Here is an 11,946-nt window from a genome sequence, read left to right as displayed (position 1 = left end):
AGAGGTGCTGCAGGATTGTGAGCAGCACCAGTTTAGTGAGTGGTGTGGACATATTTTCACATTCTGCCTCAGAAAAGACATATTGAGGTGAAAGTTGAAGTAAAAATAAAGACTACAACTTTGTCTTGGACCTAACAGAAGGAGAAGATACTAAGAAGAGGTGGAAAGAACACATTGAAGAACTATACAAAAAAGATCTTTATGACCCAGATAATCAGGATGGTGTGATCACTCACCTAGAGTCAGACATCCTGGATGCAAAGTCAAGTGGGCCTTAGGAAGCATCACTACGAACAAAGCTAGTGGAAGTGATAGAATTCCAGTTGAGTTATTTCAAATCCTAAAAGATGATGCTGTGAAAGTGCTGCACTCAATATGCCAGCAAATTTGGAAAACTCATCAATGGCCACAGGACTGGAAAAGGTCAGTTTTCATTTCAATCCCAAAAAAGGCAATGCAAAAGAACGTTCAAACTGCTGCACAATTGCACTCATCTCAAATGCTAGCAAAGTAATGCTCAAAATTCTCTAAGCCCAGCTTAAACCATATGTGAACCATGAAATTCCAGATGTTCAAGCTGGATTTAGAAAAGGCAGAGGAATCAGAGATCAAATTGTCAACATCTGTTGGATCATTGAAACAGCAAGAGTCCTAGAAAAACATCTACTTCTGCTTTATTGACTATGCCAAAGCCTCTGACTGTGTGAATCACAATAAACTGTGGAAAATTCTGGGAATACCAGAATACCAGAACACCTGACTTGCCTCCTGAGAAATCTGTCTGCAGGTCAAGAAGCAACAGTTAGAACTGGACATGGAACAGCAGACTGGTTCCAAATCAGGAAAGGAGTACGTCAAAGCTGTATATTGTCACCCTGCTTATTTAAGTTATATGCAGAGTACATCATGAGAAATGCTGAACTAGATGAAGCACAAGCTAGAATCAAGATTGCTGAGATAAATATCAATAACCTCAGATATGCAGATGACACCACCCCTATGGCCGAAAGTGAAGAAGAACTAAACAGCCTCTTGATGAAAGTGAAAGACGAGAGTAGAAAAGTTGGCTTAAAACTCAACATTAAGAAAACGAAGATCATGGCATCCAGTCCCATCACTTCATGGGAAATAGATGGGGAAACAGTGGAAAAACTGAGAGACTATTTTGGTGGGCTCCAAAATCACTGCAGATGGTGACCGCAGCCATGATATGAAATGACACTTACTCCTTGGAAGGAAAGTTGTGACCAACCTAGACAGCATATTAAAAAGCAGAGATATTACTTTGTAGTAATAGCCCATGTAGCCCATGTAGTCAAGGCTATGGTTTTTTCAGTAGTCATGTATGGATGTGAGAGTTGGACTGTGAAGAAAACTGAACACTGAAGAATTGATGCTTTTGAACTGTGGTGTTAGAGAAGACTCTTGAGAGTCCCTTGGACTGCAAGGAGATCCAACCAGTTCATCCTAAATAAAATCAGTCCTGAATGTTCATTGGAAGGACTGATGCTGAAGTTGAAACTACAATACTATGGCTACCTGATACGAAGAACTGACTCATTTGAAAAGACCCTGATGCTGGGAAAGATTGAAGACCAAAGGAAAAGGGGAGACAGAGGATGAGATGATTGAATGGTTTGAGTAAACTCTGGGAGTTGGTGATGGACAGGGAGGCCTGGCATGCTGCAGTCTATCAGGTTGCAAATAGTCGGACACGACTGAGTGACTGAACTGAACTGAACTGACACCTTTGTTAAGATTCACAGCATCCTGTGGAATGGAAGCAGCCACACGGAGATTAAGAGCCATGGGGTTATACCTTGACATCAGTGAGGAGTGTTTGATGGATGTGGAAGCAGAGCATATAGTGACCACCTTGTATGGAGAGGGGCTCAGTTGCTAGCACAAGCTCCACACTGAATCAACTGCCCTTCACACAAAGTGTTTTTTTAGAAACACACTGTGCCAATGCCATTCTCAGGGAAGGACTCAGATTCCACACAAGAACGGTCCAGCAGGTGTTTCCAGGCTAGATTCTGAGCTGCTGTGTCAGGAACCACCTTTGTCTGTGGGAGGCTTGGGATGAATGAAGATGCCTGAGATGAAAACAAAAGGTTTACCCAACAATCTAAAAAAGACAGGATGAGTAGGGGGACAGACACTCCTCCTCCTGCCTCACTCAGCCCTGCTCCACGGTTCTCTCCCTCATTACTGCCCCACTCCCTGAGTGACAGGGAGGTGCTAGCCTCCTGGGCTGGTAATGATTCTGACACCAATTCTGACATGTGGGGTTTTCTCCACACCAAGAAATTCTGTGAAACCAGCTGGAAGTCCTATAAGTCAATGAATTCAGCCTGACACTGGACCTGGAGGCAGCATCAGATTCCACAGGTTAAGGGCTCAGTCTGACTAGACTGCCCCTCACTTCCTTCCGTTTCCAGTCTCGAGTTCAGGTTGTCACCTGTGATTCTGACAAACTTGTTTAGATGGAAGTTTCCCAGGACCCTTCATTAGGTTTCATTAATTTGCTAGACTGGCTCACAGAGATCCGAGAAGCATCTCATACTAGATGACCAATTTATTACAACTCATACACAGGCAGATGGGAGAGAAACATAGGGCAAGGTGAGGAGAAAGGACAGAGTCTCTCTGCCCCCTCCAGGATGTCACTCTTCCCAAATTTTCATGTGTTCACCAACCGGAAGTTCTCTGTATTCCATTATTTTGAGGTTTTATGGTGGCTTCATTACTTAGAGATGATTGATTAAATCATTGGTCATTGGCGATTGACTCATCACCAGCACTCTCCACTCCCTAGGAAGTCAGGGGACTGGACTAAAATATTCAACCCTCTAATCACCTGGTTTGTCCCTCTGGCAACCAGCTCCCATCCCCAGGTGGAGTCCAAAAGCCACCTAATTAACACAACAATAGACACATTTGCCCAGCTAGTTCAGTTGGTAGAGCATGGGACTCTTAATCCCAGGGTCGTGGGTTCGAGCCCCACATTGGGCATAGTTAGCGTTGGGCTTCCCTTCTGACTCAGCTGGTAAAAAATTCTCCTACAATGTGGAAGACCTGGGTTCAATCCCTGGGTTGGGAAGATCCCCTGGAGAAAGGAAAGGCTACTTACTCCAGTATTCTGGTCTAGAGAATTCCATGGACTTGTATAGTTCATGGGGTCGCAAAGAGCTGGACATGATTTTCACTTTCAGACACCTTTATGTTCTCACCATTTTGGAAATTCCAAGTGTTTTAGAAGCTTTGTAGCAGAAACAGGGATGAAGACTAAATGCATGCTTCTTATGGCAAATCACCATGTCACAGGAGGGCAGCAATCAACCCCTCTAAGGAGGACAATACATGTGCTCATCACTCACCTCCAACAAAGCCAAATTAGAAGGGCTTCCAGATAGTTTTCCTGAAGTCAGAGGTCCCTATAAAAAGCATCTCCCTCCTTGGGTAGAGCTCATCTGGGGCAATGGTTGGTTAGCATTTGCTATGCCCCTACCCAGCAGGGAAAATGCACACTGGATAGATTGTGTGGTGGAGAGAAAGGACAGAGTTCAACAGTCAGACTGCTCAGTCTGACATCTTCCAAAGAAGGTGGCCAGCTTGGAGTACCTGGTCAAATCTCACCTGGGGGAGTCAAGCTGCTAAAGTGAGAATGAGAGTATAAAGAGGTTGGTGCGGGAGGGGGAGGTGTTCACAATGAGATGCTGATGAGAGCTTTGTGGAGTGAAGGAAGCCAGTAAGGGATTGCAATTCTTTGAAATAAAGTTAGAAAAAATAAGAAAACTAACACATATTTAATTTCATATTAAACATCACTCATTTTATGCCTGTGTAAGAATAGACTAGTATCTACATCTATGTTATGCATTCATGACATGCTTTATCTTTAATTTTTTAGATATTTCTGGGCTACATGGTTTGTGAGATTTCTTTGGAATTGTTATAAATCTCCAAAAGTTTTTCCAATATATTTGCTGAAAAAAAAATCTGTGTATAAGCGGACCCCAGCAGTTCAAATCCATATTGTTTGAGAGTCAACTCTGTATAGAAAAAAACATAGTTTCATAATTTATGCTCAGAGGAAGCAAATAACCTCTTTGTTCTCTTTGGTTTCATTGAACTAAAACTAGATAATGGATGACACTGCAATGTCATCCTTGCAATGTCAGGTTTGGGCACATCTATGTATGTGAATTTTCATGGGAAGAAGGAACTTTTCAGAGTAACACACATCTCAAATGGGCCCTGTCTTCTGGGAGTGAAGGAACAAGTGTGGAATTCTTTCCTGAAGAGACTTTGATTCTGGGAGAAGTCCATCTTTTGCCATGTAGTGTCACTGTACCTTACACACCGTACCAGGTGTGACCAAATAGTATTAATGGACTACTTGCTCACTGTAATATTGAAATTATCTCTGGTTTTGTCCCTACATTCAATACCCCATCTCCAATTAGACTATGACTGTGAGATTTCTTTTTCCAAAAACATTATTTTTCCAGCTTAATTGAGATATCATTGACATATACCATTGAGCAAGTTTAAGGATTTAATCCATTTACATCTTATAAAATGGTTACCATCATAGCATTAGATAACACCTCCAGCCTATCACACTGCCACTTTTTTGTGGTGAGAACATCCAAAGTATATGATACAGAATTGTTAGCTATCACCACCATGCTAACTGTACATTCTATCCTCAGAACTTACTCATCATATACCTGAAATTTTGTACCTTTTAACCAACATCACTTTTTGCCTACTCCTCAGCCCCTGGCAACCAACCACTCTGCTCTGTCTCCCAGAGTATGACTTTTTCATCGTACAATATTTGTCTGTCTGACATTTCACTTCATGTGATGCCCTCCAGGTTCATCCAAGTTGTCACAAATAGCAGGATTTCCTACTTTATCATGGTTGTGGCCTTTCTGGAACAGGAATAGATCTTTTCTTCTTTGTGTCTCCCAAGCCTGGCTCAGGCCAGCATGTGAACATGCTCTATAACTATTAGCAGAGTTTAACCAAACAAAAATGAAGAATTAAACGTCAGACTCTATGTTATCACCTTGTTCTAATTCTCATCAAACTTCATGAAGAAGGCATTGTTAGCCACAATGTACAGAATAAATGCTTTTTCTATACTTTGCTGAATGTGGTGATCATGACATGTTAGAAGCTGAGTTGTTTCCCCACAAATTTAGATGTTGAACCCTAACCCCAGAACCTCAGAATGTGACTCTATTTGGAGTCACATTCTGGAGATTGTGATCTTTAAAATCTGGAGATTGGGACCTTTAAATAGGCGATATTAGGACCTTAGCATGAACCCTAAACTGATCTGACTGGTTTTCTTATAAGAAGACATTTGGACACACACAGAGGTACCAGGGATGTGTACACAGAGGAGAGGCCAAGTGAGCAGACAGGGAGAAGATGACCCTTTGCTCACCAAGGAGAGAGATCTCAGAGAAACCAGCCCTGCCCACACCTTGATCTTGGATTTCCAACCTCCAGGACTCAGGGAAAATAAATATCTGTTGCTTGAGCCTCTAGAACTATGAGAAAATTAATTTCAGTTGGTTAAGCCACCTAGTCTGTGGCATTTTGTTTGCACAGCCTGCAAACTAAAACAGTATGAAGTGAGGAATAATGGCTGAAGCTATGAAGAAAATGTGGGTAGTGAGGCATATGCATGATAAAGGGGAAAGAAGATGAAATGAGTTTGTTTCATAGCTCCTTCCTGTACTCTCTGTGAAACTTTTGAAGAGCCACATTTTCTTAGCCACATCTTACTATTCCCAGTAGTTGCAACTCCTCTCTCATCTCAGCTTCAAGCAAACCATTCTCTGATCACCACTTCAAAAATTCCAGCTTATTTCCTCCAGTTCTCCAATTTCAGTAATCTTCCCCATTACCCATGAATTCTACAACTCATGTTCCTCACTCCTTTCGTGTCTAACCTCTCTTTTTCCTGCATAGTTCTCTGGTCAATCATGGAAATCAAGAATTTGGCTACACCCTCAACTTGCCCACTTTTCTTGCTTCATGTACTCATTTGGCAAAATTGAAGGGTAGTTAAATACACCTCTAACTATCTATGTGAATGAATGTGGCTGGAAAAAATACATAAGATGCTGATAATGACTACAGATAAAAATAAATTGGGGGAAGAAAGTAGAAAGAGCTGGTGATCATTGTGGAGCATTGTGGTTATCTGCTATGCTTATAATCTGATTCCCTCAACCAGAACAGAAGGTACATGAGAAAATGGATGCTGACTGCTCCATTCACTGCTATTCCCCTAATATATCACTGACTTATATTTATAAGACATTGCACCAGCAATAGCAGGACACACATTCTTTTTGAGGGCACATGGAACTTTTACCATATAAACTATGTTCTGAACCACACAGTAAATGTCAGCAAATTTAAAAGCATTAAAGACATATAATGTATGCTTTCTGAATGAAATGAAGTGAAATTAGAAATCAATATCCAAAAGATATTTGGAAATTCCCCATGTATCTAGATATTAAATAACAGATTCATTATTAACCTTCAGATCAAAGAAAGAATCAAAAGAAAAATTATAAAACATCATAGTCTGAATGAAAATGAAAACAAAATATTGAAAGTTGTGAAATGTCATTATTGCAATAATTAGAATTTATAACACTAAAAGCCAGTATTATAAAAAATAAATATTATAAATCAATTACCTCAGCTTTTACCTTAAGAAACTAAAAAAATAAAGCAAATAACACATGAAGGAAGGAAAATAAAGATTAAAAAAGTTTCTGGTCTTACGCATATATATGGAATTTAGAAAGATGGTAACGATAACCCTGTATACCAGACAGCAAAAGAGACACTGATGTATAGAACAGTCTTATGGACTCTGTGGGAGAGGGAGAGGGTGGGAAGATTTGGGAGAATGGCATTGAAACATGTGAAACATCATGTATGAAACGAGATGCCAGTCCAGGTTCAATGCACGATGCTGGATGCTTGGGGCTGGTGCACTGGGACGACCCAGAGGGATGGTGTGGGGAGGGAGGAGGGAGGAGGGTTCAGGATGGGGAACACATGTATACTAATTAAATAATTTTCTATTAAAGAAAAATAAAATAAAATAAAACTCTGAAAAAAAAAAGATTAAAAAATAAAGATAAGCGTACATACACATAACATGAAAAATTGAAAAACAGTAGAGAAAATTTATTAAGCCAAGAGCTGATTTGTTGAAAAACTTAAACTGATCAGCCTTTCTCTAGAATGATCAGGAAAAAACTCAGGAAGACACATATTACCAATATCAAAATGGAAGAGGTGACATCATACAAGTTGTACAGATATTATCAGGATATTAGGTAAGGTTATAAGCAACTTTATTGCAGTTGCTTATATACCAACAGTTTAGAAGAAATTGATAAATTTCTTGAAAGATACAAACTAACAAAGCCTTTGTTTAATGAGTGAAGGCCTGCTGATGCAGCTGGTGCTGAGCAGGGCATGAGAACCCTCCTCACGTTGCATGCTCCTTATGCCTCAGATGAACCGGCAAGTTGACTTGTGGTTTCACCCCAGAAAGTTGACATTAGCTTTTCTAAAGGGAAAGTCAAACTTGAAACTTCACAAGCAGCGCTTTCTTGGCCTTTCTGAGACAGGAAGCCATCCAAGCATTGGTGTGTGCCAAAGAATGGCGTCGTCCAAGGCACGGATGGGGCTCAAAGAGATAAAAAGTTATGCTGAAGAATTTTATCTGAACTTGTTATAAGTAGGTTTATAAATGTAGTGAAATGGCAGTGCAGGATCATTCAAACATGATAAGAAATAATGAGCGATGGAAAAAAGGGCAGCTTGCTTGAATTTAGGCACCATTTGTCCCCCAAGGTCTAGGGTTATCTGGAGGCAAAGTTTGAATTCTTTGTTTCCTTCTGTTGGGCTCATTTTCTCAAGGCTAATTAAAACAGTTGTTTGGCAGCTTCCATGTTGTTCACAAAACTTGCCATTCACAGCTCTTCTTTTTTTTAATATATGTCTCAGCTATACCTCCATTTACATAACAGAGACAACTTTCCAAGAAATGCTGGGTAAAATGTGCATGCATGCTCAGTCGTGTCTGATTCTTTGTGACCCCCATGGACCATAACCTGAGAGGCTCCTCTGTCAGTGGGATTTCCCAGACAAGAATACTGGAGTGTGTTGCCATTTCCTCCTTCAGGGGATCTTCTAAACCCAGGGATCAAACCTGTGTCTCCTGCATTGGCAAGCAGATTCTTTACCTCTTGAGCCACCTGTGAAGTCCCTCTTTCTTTCTCCAATTATCTTTAAAATCTGTACTTCAACCTCTATCATAGACATCAGGGATAAAATGGGATATGAGATTTGAAGCCACAGAAAATATTACCACCATGTTGCCTTCTGTCTTATTTTTAAGGAACAAAAAGAATATTTTAATTTTAAGGGGACAAGGTGGCTTATTTTCATGATTTATTTCTAATTATCTTTGATATTGCCTTTTATAGTAAAGAGGTTTCCTTTCCTGACGTCATTTCTGATGTTTTACTCCTTGTTCTGTTGTTGTTGTTCAGTCGCTAAGTCGTGACCAACTCTTTGTGACCCCAGGGACTACAGTATGCCAGGCTTCCCTGTCCTTCACCCTCTCCCTGAGTTTGCTCAAACTCGTGTCCACTGAGTCAGTGAAGCCATTCAACTATCTCTTCCTCTGTCTCCCCTTCTCCTCTTGCTCTCAATCTTTCCCAGCATCAGGGTCTTTTCCAATGAGTCAGCTCTTTGCATCACAAGGCCAAAGTATTAATTTCCTTTAGGATTGACTGATTTGATCTCCTTGCTGTCCAAGGGACTCTCAAGATTCTTCTCCAGCATCACAGTTTGAAAGTGTCATTCTTTGGTGTTCAGCCTTCTTTATGGTCCAACTCTCACATCCATACATGACACCTGGAAAACCCATAGCTTACTTGGTGCACACGGATGAAGGTTTGGAGAAGGACTGCAATGGGGGCTACAATTCAGGACCTTTAATAAAATGTCGTGCTATCTTTTCTTGCATGAGTTTATGACCTGTCTTAGCAGTTCCTTAGATGTGCACTGATAGTGCCTTACATATTAATTCTTACAAATCACATCATGTAAAATGTCTCATAATAATTTGATTTATATGCTCATGATCACTAATAAGTGGAGAAACTCTTCATTCTTTTATTGACAGTCCATGTTTTTGTTTTCAGAAAATTGCTAATTTTTTTTGGTTCACTGTCTATTTTTTCTATTGGGTGGTTTGTCTTTTTCTTATTTATTTATAGTTAGATGATCAATAAACAGGTGAATAAAGGATAGATAGATGACATATAAATAAGAATCACATTTTAGCTATATATGTTACAAATATCTTCTCATTTTTCACTTTTGTTCACAAGCAGATGTTTTTAATTTCAGTGGAGTGGACTCCATCAATCACTTCCTTTGTGATTAGTGTTTTGTGTGTGTGTATACTTTAAGAAATCCTTCTTAACCCCAAGATCAGAATGATTTTCATCTACATTGCTTTTACCAGTTTAAAGCTTTGCTTTTGACACTTAAATCATTAATCCATCTGGACTTAATTTTTCTACAGTGGGAGGTAGACATCTATTTCATAAATTCCATGTAGAAATACATTTTCTAAGCTCTGTATATTATATAATCCCTTCTTTAAGCAATGGCCTCCCATGACACTGCCATCATTTATCAAAATTCCATGTAGTATTTGGTCTATTTCTATTACTTTGCTTTGTTAATCAATTTGCTATCTTCTTGCAAAATCAAAATAGTAATTGCTATAGTATAATAATTAGATAAACTTGGATAGTAACTGCCTTTGTTTCTTTATAGATTGGGAACCCTTTGAAGATAGAAAATGTGCCTCATTCATCTCTGTCTCCCCAAGAAGTACTTGTTATCTGACATATAAAATGCTCTCAGTAAATATATTTCTGGCAATTTTAATATGAGATACTTCTCCCATCAAGATGTGGAGTCTACATTCTCTCTCGAACTCGGGAGAGCATGTTGTTATTTGACCTCTGGAATATAGTAGATATGATATTGCATGACTTCGGAGAAGGCAATGGCACCCCGCTCCAGTACTTTTGCCTAGAAAGTCCCAGGGACGGAGGAGCCTGGTAGGCTGCAGTCCATGGGGTTGCTAGAGTCAGACACGACTGAGTGACTTCACTTTCACTTTTCACTTTCATGTGTTGGAGAAGGAAATGGCAACCCACTCCAGTGTTCTTGCCTGGAGAATCCCAGGGACGGGAAGCCTGATGGGCTGCCGTCTATGGGGTCGCACAGAGTTGGACACGACTAAAGCGATGTAGCAGCAGCAGCAGCAATATAGTAGATATGGTATTGTATGACTTCCAAGCCTTAAGGTCAGGAAGCTTCTTCCTCATTTGCTGAAAATCTTGCCCTTGGAGCCCTGGACCATCGTATAAGGGGTCAGACAACCAAGCCTGAAGTCAAAGCCACAGGAGAAGAGATGAGTAGGCATTCCTGTCCAGGCTTTTAAGTTATCCCATCCCTCATGCCAGGAGATTGAGAGAAGAATTCTCCAGGGAATTCTAGCTCCAGACTCCTGAGTCACCCTGAGCAGTTCAGTCGTCCCTGCTGAGGCTCCAGGTATTGTGTATAAGGTGGGCCAACGACACTATGCTGTATGCAAATTCCTGATGTACTGAGCCTGGGATTCTAACAAAGCTTGTTGTTTTGCACCACTAAGGGTTGGGGCTGTTGACTGCTGCCATAGACAGCTGGGATGTGTGTTAAATGGAGTGAGGGAAGACCACATGTAGACAGAAGCATGGACAACAGCAAGGCTCTGGGACGCAGGAGTCCACGGACCCCGGGAATATTTCTGCTACCTGACTGTACATCCTCTCACTTTACTGGCCTCAGTTTCCCTCCTGTAAAACCATTATGTTGCACTCAGTAATTTAAAAATTTCCTTCCAGTTCTATTGTCTATACTTGTAAACCAATCCAATCTGATAACCATGTTATTTAAAGCCAGAATAGGCCTACAAATTCACCTCAGAACTCTCATTTCCAGGATTGCCAAGTGGATGGATGCTAGTGGTTACTATTAATGCATTTTATTTACCGGATATATAACATTCACAACCCAAATTTCCTAATAAAAATGATTCGTCATACATAATGTATTCTCTTACTGCATTTAAAAAGATTAGAGACAGTACATATCTACTAGATGGAAATTAAAAGAAAACACAGAAGAGGTAACATACTCAAAAATGTATATCCATATAATTAATTTGATAGCAATTGGTTATTGTTAATGATTATTATCAACAATTTCCACAATGATTATTTAATTCAATTCTCAGTAATCAAGAAGCAAAGGCTAACATCATGGGTTACCGAACTTCTTTGATAAAATTTAGCAGGTAAACCTCTGAGCAATGATCAAAGACACCCCAATAATGTATTGTAAGAGTCACGTAGTGATAAAAAGCAATGAAGCTTGCAAAATCTAGATATAAGGTCTCAGTAACACTGACAACACCCTGTCAGTTAGATATCACAGCGCTGCCATTTTACAGATTAAAAAAAAAAAAAAACTGACGCTAAGGGAGACAAATGACAGTTGCTTAAAATTTTACACCTTACAAATGCTAGAACAAAGACTCAAATGAAAATTCATGAGCTTAAAACCAACCTCTTTCCACCATGGTTATAATAAATCCCAAGTTGAATTTACATTTAAGACCTTACGCCAGCACACGAGCCAGCCTGTGTCCAGTGTCTCTGATGGCAATTGTGCAAAAATGCAGAGATGTGACTGTTCTCTCTATTAACTTCCAAAAAGCCCTCAAGTTACAAATATAATAAAACATTCACAAAAATGATG

The 11,946-nt window shown here is 40.0% G+C and overlaps 1 non-coding gene across 1 annotated transcript; it reads left to right on the top strand.

The window, feature by feature from the left end:
- Positions 1-2,942: 2,942 nt before the first annotated feature.
- Positions 2,943-3,015, top strand: TRNAK-CUU. The gene has a single exon. It is a non-coding gene; the product is annotated as a tRNA-Lys (tRNA).
- Positions 3,016-11,946: the final 8,931 nt, after the last annotated feature.

The sequence above is a fragment of the Bison bison genome, unplaced genomic scaffold (genome assembly GCF_000754665.1).
Source record: "Bison bison bison isolate TAMUID 2011002044 unplaced genomic scaffold, Bison_UMD1.0 scf7180017864499, whole genome shotgun sequence".
NCBI classification, from domain to species: domain Eukaryota; kingdom Metazoa; phylum Chordata; class Mammalia; order Artiodactyla; family Bovidae; genus Bison; species Bison bison.
This window is presented reverse-complemented; position numbering and strand designations above follow the sequence as displayed.